Consider the following 12,284-nt stretch of genomic DNA (forward strand, 5'->3'; position numbering starts at 1 on the left):
AAATAGAAAAAATGAGGTATTTGCAGCTTACCAACGGGTTATCAAATCTTAATGAAATTTGATATTTAGAGGAACTTGTGCTTCAGAGCTCTTATTTTAAATTCCGACCTGATGCTGTGACATTGGGGGGTGGGGCTGGAGGGCGAAACCGAAAATCTTGGAAAACGTGAAAATTGAGGTATCTTTATCTGATGAATGGGTGATCGGATTTTAATAAGACTTGATATGTAGAAAGATCTTTTGTCTCAGATGCTCCATTTTCAATTCGAATTGGATCCGGGGAAGAGGGGGGAAATACAAATCTTTGAAACCGGAAATCTTGGAAAACGCTTGGAGCGGAGAGATCGGGATGAAACTTAATGGGAAGAATAAGCACAAGTTCCAGATACCTGATTGACATTGGATTGGAACGGATCCTCTCTCTTTGGGGCAGTTGGGGGGATTTTCGGTGCTTTGGCAAGTCCGGTGCTTCTGGACGTGCTAGGACGATGAAAATTGGTAGGCGTGTCAAGGGCCCAAACAAAATGACTTGATAAATGTCTTTTCTCCGATTCGACCATCTGGGGGGCTGGATGGAGAGGGAAAATTGAAAAAAATTAGATATTTTCAACTTACGAATGGGTGATAGGATCTTAATGAAATTTGATATTTAGAAGGACCTCGTGTCTAAGAGCTCTTATTTTAAATCCCGATCGTATCTGGTAATATTGGGGGAGTTGAAGGGGGAAACGGGAAAGCTTGGAAAACGCTTAGAGTGGGGATGAAACTTGATGGGAAGAATAAGTATAGAGATCGGGATGAAACTTGATGGGAAGAATAAGTATAAAGCCTAGATAAGTGATTGACATAACCGGACTGAATTCGCTCTCTTTGGGGGACCTGGGGGGGTGTTAATTTGGAAAAATTAGAAAAACTGAGGTATTTTTAACTTAAGAACAGGTTACCGGATCTTAATAAAATTTGATATTTAGAAGGACCTCATGTCTCAGAGCTCTTAGTTTAAATCTCGACCAGATCTGGTGACACTGAAGGGAGTGGGGGGTAAACCGGAAATCTTGGAAAACACTTAGAGCAGAGAGATCAGGATGAAACTTGGTGGGTAGAATAAGCAAATGTCGTAGATATGTGATTGACGTAACCAAACTGGATCCGCTCTCTTTGAGGGAGTTACGATGGGGGTCCAGTTCGTTGGCGAGTTCGGTGCTTCTGGACGTGCTAGGACGATGAAAATTGTTCTGAGTGTCAGGGACTTGCACAAATTGACAAGATGAAATCGTTTTCCCCGATTCGACCATCTGTGGGGCTGAAGGGAGAGTAAAAATTAAAAAAATGAGGTATTTTTAACTTACGAGTGTGTGATCGGATCTTAATGAATGTTGATATTTAGAAAGACCTCGTGTCTCAGAGCTCTTATTTTAAATCCCGACCGGCATTAAGCTTCTGATTTTCCTTTTAAATCTATCTATTGATTCTTAGAATTTTGCTAGAGCTCGTGCCATGTGAGCTCTTGCCTTTTGGCTCTTCCGACCTCGTCAGAAGTAGAATATGAGCTCTTAGCTCTTGTTTTTTCTTTGTTTCGATACTTTTAAGCAATAAACACTGTTGAATTTACCCAGTCTTAATGTTTAGAATAGTCCTAGTTTATTGGTAAAACCAGCTCTAGGTATATCGTCCCCCTCTGTCCTACGTCATGTGTCAAGTAACCCCTGAAAAGCTGACAATATAGGTACACAAAGTGGCTAAATACACCAGGCCCTGGAAATGCCGTGTAGTCGCACCATGTTGTGAGTAACCCCCTGAAAATGCTATAGGAAAATCAATGTAGGTACACCATGCTGGGGGAGCTAGAGATAACTCTTTGTTGCAGTCGCTTTGGGCTTTTAACCCAGGTCTTTCAAGTTCTTTGATCCAGGACTATTTCACGTGCTTCAGAATGAGTACCCGTCTCTGAAAGTTGACGAGCTAATGCTGTTGTTACAATTAAGCTTTACCTCAAGCAGCTTGGACCACATAACATATCTCATGCTCAATCACTTCTTCTGAAGAACAGGAAGCATTCTGTTCGGTCCTTGGCCCTTTTGACCTAATTATATCGCTTCCTGAGTTGACTGCATCAAACAAACGATTCTCGCGTTGAGTATGCTTTCTCGGAGAAACGTCGACCGTCATGGGGATGTAGGTAGTTTAGGCCAAAAACTTCACTAGGCATATGTTTGCCTAGTGAAAGGTCCATTTCTGGAGTTAAAGTTGGCGGCCAATACAAAATGTCTTTTGTCATCGAGGCATTTGACACACTATGGGTTGGGTATCCTAAAAAAGAGTCAAACAGTTTATTGAATCAAATGTGAGCGCCTTTCATTATGTTATGGGGCAACACTACTTCTTTCGTAATTACTTTGTCCTCGTGAACAGCGGTCTATAGCTCGGAAACATTAAGAGAAAAAATCTCTTAAACGGAGAATGGGACAATCTCATGGAAATTTGTGTAAAACTTCCAGTAATCTTTCAGAAAAAAAGAAAAATTATTTTTTCCTCGCCAACTACAAAATATTCAATAATAACACAATGAAAGTGTCCTAGCTCCGAAAATAAACTTCTTAGGGACCAGCTAATGTCGGACTCCCGTAAAACATCAAATTATCTGTTCGAGAACTTGGAGTCAAAAATTTATATATCTTCTAAATTTCCAGGAAATGGCAGGAAAAGTCGCCACTGCCATTTTTTAAATTTTTCCTAGATTTTTGATTTTAAAGCCCTTTGGCTTTTTATCAAGTATCACTAAGAAAAGTGAACAAGACGACCTTGACTCTGATATATACGAAAATGCTTCCTAGAATTAGAAGTAATTTCTAAAGTTAGTATCTCGCATCATCTTTCCTTGACCTTCTAGAGGTAACTTTTTTCTTAAAAATCTTGATTTTTTTTAACGCGGATACAGAGGTCTTGCTATTCTTAGAACTGAACCTTACATAAATGCTTCGAAATGAATTCCTTCTTTGAATTTTTTCATTTGAAATTTTGATTTTGCGAATTTGCTACATTTTGTCTAAGTAAATCACTGTTGCTTCGAAGGTAAACTAGTTAGAGCCCAAATGGGAATGAATACTTATAAAACGTTAGTAGTATTATCGATGAATATTCACAACGAGTAAGTATCCGTCAATTACGAATACTTATAAAATGTTTGTTATCTCTTCCGCAACCCAAGCAAAATCCCATATCTCTTCTACATTTTCGGGAAATAACACCCGAAAGCCTGGTTTAAAATACTCGGTTCTTATTATTATTATTTTTTAATGTTCTGTTGGGGAACATTAATTTAGCAAAGATCTAAATTAAAACTTATAACAAATACATTATTTTTTATATAAGGCGAGCCATCCTTTGTGGTGATTTTATCTAAAAAATCATTTACCAATTTATTATATAGATCACGTTTCGTGTCGAGAGACTAAGAGTCAGATGTCGCGAGTGGTGAATTGCGCGCCGTTGAATGAAATAAGTTAGATAGCTACCGGAGTTAAGAGTGAATAGAGCAGTTGAAGCGTTATATGTTGTTTAGTATAGTAAATAAAACTTGTGTTCTCTATACGGATTACGACATAAGTGGTGTCAGAAGTGGGATACTCAACTGAATAAAGTGAAACTTGGATTTTTTGCTGATTAAATTGTAGCATAAATTAAGGTAAAGAACGCAATTTTTTCGTAACATTTAGTGCTGTTGAAAAGACACTTATTGGATTTTATAATCGTTATCTCCATCCATATATCTCTGGGTAAATTTATAGCAAACAGTATTACTGGCTTTCGTATAAAGTGAATATACCACTCAATGCCTTTTTTTATGCTCTTTACAAATATAATAATCACTTCTACCGGAAATTCAGATTTAAGCACTTTTTGACCTCTTAAAAATGACCTAAATATGAGGTATAAAAAAGGCTAAGAAAATTGGTCTTGAACCTTAAATACCTTATAACATTGATCTCAAACTTACTGTTTCATTATAAATCAATTTTTTTTAATGTTATATAATCCACAAGCACTGATTTTCCAATAGTAATTTGGATAAATTAATTTTTCCAATGTTATGATGTTTTCTTCTTCCTTGACATCAAATTTTAAATAAAAGCATGCGTTTTTGGTCGAAAATGTGAAAGCCCGCTATTATGAACGCCAGTTATACTATTTGCTATAAATTTAACTATATTAAATACAGCAATGGTTAGTTCACGTATTTAATATATGCTATGCTTTACCCCCACCCCCCTGATGTGCAAATATATAGCCCAAATTTGTTTCTAAACTATTACAGATTTGCGATTTCAAATATCCTATTATTTTGTAAAAAACGACCGAAAACGCATGCTTTAATTGAAATTTCGGCGACAAGGAAGAAGAAAACGCCATAACATTGATAATATTTATTTATCCAATTTAATCGTGGAAAATCAGTGCTTGTGGATAATATAACATTAACAAAATGGATTTATAATGAAACAGTAAGTTTGAGTCCAATGTTACAAAGTTTGAGAGCAATGTTTTAAGCCTTTTTTATACCCCATATTAGGTCATTTTTAAGAGGTCAAAAAGTGCTTAAGTCTGAATTTCCAGTAGAAGCGATTATTATATTTGTAAAGAGCATAAAAAAGGCATCGAGTGGTATATTCACTTTATACGAAAGCCAGTAATACTGTTTGCTATAATTTTACCTATCTCTGAATTGTGAATAGGCTTAAACGTTAGTATTGAAGAATGTGCGGTAACTTGGACTTTGCCCCAGTTTTGCGTAAAATTTTCCACTATCTACAAGCTAAAAATATTCAATTCACAGCCTGTTTGTGCTTCAGTTTCGATAGCTAGTTAAAATAATCCTGAAAAAAGAACCATTTTACCGTTATTACCATTTGTGAAAATTATATCCCGTATTAAACTGTTTTCGCCAAGGGAGATAGTTGCTGGATTAGCAGTGCGCTGATTTTAAGACGATTATTGGTTCCCGTTGGTAGCTAGCTGTGCATTTACCGTGTGTTCTTGGTGAACAAGGTGAGCCCCCCCCCCGTGGTTTCAGGGTATCAGTTGTGCAAGCGTGCTTCATAGCATATTTGTGCGTGCTTTTATAGCACATTTGTACGTGCTTTAATAGCACATTGCGCGTGCTTCATAGCAGATTTGGGCGTGCTTTCATAGCACATTGCGAGTGCTTCATAGCACATTTGTGCGTGCTTTCATAGCACATTACGCGTGCTTCATAGCACATTTGTGCGTGCTTTCATGGCATATTGTGGGTGCTTCATAGCACATCTCTGCCTACTTTTATAGCACACCAATGTGCTTTCCTAGCACTTTGGGAAATGCCTGTATCTCACCGACAGCCAAGTTCGCAGCTGTATGAGCCTGAAGGAGCAGGATAAGGGTAACGTGCGAAAGAGGTCACAGACACAGGCAGAACAGCGCTTAGCTAAATACAAGGCCGAGGAAATGGACGAAGAACGCCTGATGTCCATGTTTCGTGCCTCCATGAAGGTGAGCATGGAAACAATTCAGGTTGAACTAGAGCGAGAAAGGGAGACTAGCCGACGGCAGATGCAACAGCAGCTGAAATCGTTGACTTTGCAGTTTACCCCTCTGGTTCAAGCTGTACAGACGAATCAGTCCGCTATTCAGAATGCGTCAGTTACAGCTGAGAATACTACGATCCAGATTGTCAAGTTTACGGATGGTATGGATATTGATGCATATCTCACAACCTTCGAGCGAACTACCACCCAAAATAACTGGAGTCGTGCTACGTGGGCAGTTAAACTCCAGGCCTTGTTGACGGGTAAAAGCGTAGAAGCTGCTGCGATTGTTCCGACGGCCATTAGCTCTGGTTACGACCTTGTGAAAGAAGCTATTCTGAGAAGATTCTGAGTGACATCTGAAACCTATCGGCTGTTATTCTGTACGACACAGAATGAGGCAGACCAATCATTTACCGACTATGGTAAGCAGCTAGAGCAGCTGCTGACCGAATGGTTGGACGTCGCTGACTACAGATCGATCGCAACCACAGATGGGCTGCGAACGAAGATAGCCGATACCCTTAGAAAACTGGCGGTTGAAAAATATATCACTTTCATTAAGAATGAACAACTACACATCAGTTTGAGAGAAATTCAGGAACCAACTCTCGTTGCTGTCTGCAAGGTGGCTGAAAACTTCTTTCTAGCCCACAAATATGACAGAAGCGAAGGATTGAAAGGAAAGGAAGCTCATATCTGTCCTCAAGGAAAGAAATGGCTCCAAAGGAGGCACAACTTGTTAAACTAACAAACAAGCGGGTGACAGAATCAGAAACAACAGAATTCAGCAGTCGAGGCGCTCTGCGCAAGAAAAATAACAGAGGGGCACGAGTTTATTTCAACTGTGGAAAGTTTGATCGTAAAGCTATTGACTGTAGGGAACCAAGGAGGCGAGAAAACTTATCGGTTCGCAGTCCAAGTCCGGAAGAAAGAACCAAGGCAAAATTTTATGTCAGGGGTGTGATAGATGGGAAGCCAAAAGAAATCCTTATTGACAGTGGAGCATCTATCAGTATCGTCCATGGAAGGTACATTGGAAGCCTGAGTGAACAAACATCGTCCACCACGAATATATGTTGCGTCCACGGCGATTGTAAGCAATACCCTCTACATAAGGGCTATGTAGAGATAGGATATGGCAATTATACCTTCCATGGTAATATAGAAGTTGCAGTTTCTGAGGATCTACCCGTAGACGCTTTCATCGGAAGATTGTTGCCTGGATTCCTAGAACTTTGTAGCCGAAATTCAGAAGTAGACAGCCCTGTTGTCTCTATTCTTCTGTCGACTAGGGCGAAAGACTACGCTGGACCGGAGGCTAAGACCCAAGCCCCGCAATATATTTTCCAGAAAATGATGTTCCCCAGATTATGGTACAGTCGGAGAATGAGAAGGGCAACATGAGAGACAGAAAGAGTCGACGATGCCGACGAAAGGAGAAAGGAGAGTGGAGACGAAAGAGTTTTGAAGAAAAACCTTCAGATGTTGACACAGAACAGCTGAACTCAAAGGAATTAGCTGACCTTCAAAAACAAGATTTTACACTGACAAAGTGTTTCACTCTGGCAAGTTCAGGCCAGGGTTTCGAGCTCATGAATAGTCTGCTCTATAGGAAGATAGAGATCAGGTTGAATAATGAAAGGATTACACAGCTGGTAGTTCCCAAGCCTTGTAGGTCGTTTGTGCTGAGAGTCGTCCGAGATTCCCAATGAGCGGCCACACTGCAGTTGCACGCATTCTGGATCGTATCAACCATAGGTTCTTCTGGCCCAGGGTACGTCAAGATGTCAAACGATTTGTACGTGCTTGTGAGCCCTGCCAGCCAGTGGCACGGCTTAAGCCAAAAGAACGGGTCCCCATTTTGTGACTGCCTGTCATTGAAGAGCCTTTCAGGAGGATTGCAGCAGATATTGTGGGATCATTGGTACCATCTCGGAACGGTCATCGATTCCTCTTGGTTATATTAGATTATTGCACTCTTTATCCCGAGGCAATACTCTTGAGATCTACGAATGCCAGGAAAATTTGAGCAGTCCTTCTCTCAGGTTGGTGTTCCGAAAGAAATCCTGACAGACCAGGGTTCGAATTTTGTCGCTAAGAGCTTACTCGAGGTATACAAAATTCACGGAATAAAACCTATATGGACATCACCCTTTCGCCTGGTGGAAAACTTAAACGGGACGCTTGTTCAACTTTCGAAGAAGTTTGTTATGGATAACCCGAGAGACTGGGATCACTTTATCCCCTACGTCTTCTTCGCTTATCGAGAAACGCCTCAAGCCTTGACCAAGTTTAGTCCTTTTGAGCTTCTTTATGGGCGGAGGCCAAGAGGTCCATTGGACGTCATCAAAGAGCAACGAGAAGACGCTGGAAACTCTACCGTTAGACCCGCATATGAGCTCTTGTCCGTGCGAGAACGACTTCGGCAGATCCTAGAAGAGGCTCATTTAAATCATCTTGAGGCGTCTGAAAGGCAGAAAACGCAATACAACAAAAAGGCGAAGCCACGAGATCTGCAGGTGGACGACGAGGCTGTCATCCTTCTGCCGACTGGAAATCATAAATTGGAAACCAGATGACAAGGACCCTTAGGATATCTCGGAAAGTTGGGGCTGTAAACTACGAAGTCCTGTTCCCGGAAGGAAAAAAGGAGAAGAAGATTCTACACACCAATCTTCTTCGGAAGTTTCAGCGTAGGCCGATGAATTTCCTCCTCTTTGCTCATGAAGCTCCAAGTATGCCTACGTTTGACCAGGCAAAAAATTCTGGTAACCAGGATGATATCCAGATAGATTCACTAAGTCACCCTACGGAAAAGAGAAAGAAAGGACTTTTTGGGATGCTAATGAGATTTAGAGAGTCCTTCTCCAAAATTCCCAGAAGAACATCAGTGGTCAGACATCACACAGATACAGTTAATGCTCCTTCTGCGCGTCAGAAACCCAACAGGGTACCACAAAGTCGACTACAAGCCATTGAAGAAGAAGTCAAGCGAATGCTGGATTTAGGGATCATGCAACCTTCTTCAAGTCCCTGGTGTTCTCCAGTAGTCGTGGTTGCCAAGCCAGATGGAAGCATTCGTTTCTGTTTGGACTTCCGAGGTTTAAATCGGGTATCTAATTATGCCTACCCCCTTCTCCGCATAGATGAATTGCTGGAGGAGGTTGGTAACAAAATGGTCTTCAGTGTTTTAGATCTTACCAAAGGCTACTGGCAAGTAAAACTTACGCCAGAGAGCACGGAAAAGACGGCAAAACGAAGTCCGGATTCTACGAGTTCAGAGTACTTCCTTTTGGGGCTCACGGGGCACCAGCAACCTTCCAGCGTGCTATGGATAAGATTTTGACTTGATGTCGTTGCTTTGCAAGGGCGTACCTTGACGACCGTGATTTTATCTAAAACCATTTACCAATGCATTATATAGATCACGTTTCGTGTCGAGAGACTTAAAAGTCAGATGTACGGGAGTGGTGAATTGCGCGCCGTTGAATGAAATAAGTTAGTGAACTACCGGAGTTAAGAGTGATTAGTCCAGTTGAAGTTTTATATGTTGTATAGTATAGTAAATAAAACTTGTGTTCTCTATACGGATTACGACATCCTTCCACAACCCTTGCTTGTCACGCTAAAGTTTAGCTTTTTGCCATAATTTTCGAAGAAAGAACACTCAAACATAAGAGCTATTGAGTTTAAATGAGAATATATTTGTAAGAACTTTAAGACTTTAGCGTAAAAAGTTAGGACTGAGGGGGAGGTAGAACCCCTCATATCTATATCTATATATATAAAAATAAGTTGTCTGTCTGTGTGTCTGTCTGTCAGGTGACGTCATGTTTCTGTGTCGACTGACGTCATGAAGTTAGTTGTCGTCATTTTTGCTATGACGGTGACGTCATTAACGGTATTTAAGACATTTGTTCACGGAAAAATGTTTAATTGTAAAATGACTGAAGAACCTACAATGGCAACAGCCGAGGAAGCTGCTCAAAGAGTTTATGCCAAAAAACTTGCTGCTGATAGAGAAAGTAAGAAAAGAAAGCGTTCCGAGGAATCACAAGAACAGCAAGAAAACAGGCTTGCAGCTGATAGAGAAAGTAAGAAAAGAAAGCGTGCCGGGGAATCACAAGAACAGCAAGAAAAGGCTTGCGGCTAAAGAACGCAAAACCGCGCAGTTAGATGAAAATCCACCTGGACAGCGAGAGTCAAAACGTATCAAAACTGAAAATGATAGCGATGATGATTGGGTTTGGGATTTTGACTTGGATAAGGTCATCAATGCCTGCCAGATTTAAGTTAAAAAAACAAAGGTTCGTCGATATGTACTTCATAGTGACGCTGAAAAATAAAGAAGAAAAAGAAAACTGAAGAAAGAAAAAAGGTAAAAAACTAAAAAAAACTAAAAAGAAAAAAAACTCAAAGAGAAATTACAGACCGGGACACAAATGACGACCGAGACAGAGGGAATATAAGTGACGACCGGGAACCTCAAAGAGAAATTACAGACTGGGACACCCGGACACAAATCACGACCGGGACACAGGGAATATAAATGACGACCGGGACACAGGGACACAACTACAACGGGGACGCCGGGGGCACAGGCGGCATATATAAATGACGACCGGGACACAGGGATTGTTCGAATAGAAATTACAGACCGGGACACCGGGACACAAATGACGACCGGGACACCGGGACACAGGGAATATAAATGACGACCGGGACACTCAAAGAGAAATTACAAACTGGGACACCGGGACACAAATGACGACCGGGACACAGGGAATATAAATGACGACCGGGACACAGGGACACATCATTAGAATAATGAGGTATAGATCTGAATACGGATTGTTTTTCCCATGGACAATTATATGTTGCATGTTCAAGAATCAGTAAACCTGACAATCTATTTATATGCACAGACAATGGGACAGCGAAGAATGTTGTATATTCGCATGTTTTACGTAGTTAAAAACATATATATATATATATATATATATATATATATATATATATATATATATATATATATATATATATATATATATATATATATATATATATATATATATATATATATATATATATATATATATATATATATATATATATATATATATATATATATATATATATATATATATATATATATATATATATATATATATATATATATATATATATATATATATATATATATATATATATATATATATATATATATATATATATATATATATATATATATATATATATCACAGGTGGGACACAGGGACACAACTACAATGACGCGTGACTAATATGGCGCGTAACAACTTACGCGCGCGGGGGGTCTTGGGGTGGCGCGAAGCGCCACCCCAACAGCTAGTACGGAATAATTTATGTTGTTTTAATTTTGATCCTTACTTACAGCTGAAAAAAACGGTGTCACCATTTCTTTTTCAGAATAAATTATCAAAATCATCTTGGAACATTTTGAAAATAGCCCTAACCCTCCCTTATAATTTATGACGCATCAGCCAGGGTTCAGTTTTTTTTCAAGTGAAATAAAACTTAAACTAGCTAAAAGCTAGATTTTAGTCTTGAACTAGCTAAAAGCTAAAACTAAAATAATGATTTCATAGCAACAATAACAGAAAAATAATAAGAACATTATTTACTAGATGCTAAACAAGAATATTATTTAACAACGTTCTGTATTACCTAGTATTTGTTACGCAGTCTAAACAAAAGAACGTGCAAAATTTACACAGTTTGCTATGCACAACAAAACTAACTGACAAATTATGTACATGCGCGGTTATTTAGAACAGTCAACCCTACTCTATAGGTGTGAAAGAGGTAGTTTTAATACGAGAATCAATCCTTTCAAAGAGAATCTTTATCTCCGTGAAATGATTGATTTCCTTATTGGATTCACAGAAATCAATTTGAATATTACGATATTAGCAAGAAAAAGTGATCTCTTCAAGAATGTTGTCCTGCGCACTGGTCCGGAAAAAGTGGTCGATTAAAAGGATTGGGCCCAATCGGGCCCCACGTTTGAAAGGGCCCGTGCCGCCATCAAAATTTATAATTGATTTTGGAAATAGTGAAATGTTCTTAACAATCCCAGCAAGCGTTGCTTGTGGAGAGTGACCATTTTCCAGGCTAAAACCAATAAAAAAAAAAACTATGTGATATCAAACAGTTCGTGGTAACGAACTGTAGTAAGGAGCGACCCGGCTCAATAGGAAACGAAACTATAAAAAACGGAATTTTGATGCTAAAATATACATCAAAAGAATCAGATTTTCATGCTGATTTTAAATATATAAGTTTCATCAAATTTCGTCTTTGTCATCAAAAGTTACGAGACTGGAAAAATTTACCTTATTTTAGAAAATAGGGAAAAACACCCCCAAAAAGTCACATAATCCGAACGAAAATCACACCATAGCATTCGGCGTATCAGAGAACCCTACAGCAAAATTTTCAAGCTCCTATCTACAAAATGTGGAATTTCGTATTTTTTGCCAGAAGACAAATCACGGGTGCGTGTTTAATTTTTTTTTTTTTTTTTTTTTTTTTTCTTCTCCCCAGGAATAATCGTATCGACCAAGTGGTCCTAGAATGTCGCAAGAGGGCTCATTCTAACGGAAATGAAAAGTTCCAGTGCCCTTTTTAAGTGACCCAAAAAATTGGAGGACACCTAGGCCCCCTCCCACGCTCATTTTT

At 39.3% G+C, this 12,284-nt stretch overlaps 1 protein-coding gene across 1 annotated transcript in view; it reads left to right on the top strand.

Annotated features, from left to right (window-relative positions):
• The first annotated feature begins 3,519 nt into the window (after positions 1-3,519).
• The window catches only part of LOC136033719 (solute carrier family 52, riboflavin transporter, member 3-B-like), a 117,813-nt gene continuing 109,048 nt past the window's right edge, over positions 3,520-12,284 (top strand). The window contains exon 1 of the mRNA XM_065714605.1: positions 3,520-3,685. The gene's annotated coding sequence lies outside the window, so the exon portion shown is untranslated. The remainder of the gene's footprint in view (positions 3,686-12,284) is intronic.

Source organism: Artemia franciscana, chromosome 12, assembly GCF_032884065.1.
Source record: "Artemia franciscana chromosome 12, ASM3288406v1, whole genome shotgun sequence".
Classification (NCBI taxonomy): domain Eukaryota; kingdom Metazoa; phylum Arthropoda; class Branchiopoda; order Anostraca; family Artemiidae; genus Artemia; species Artemia franciscana.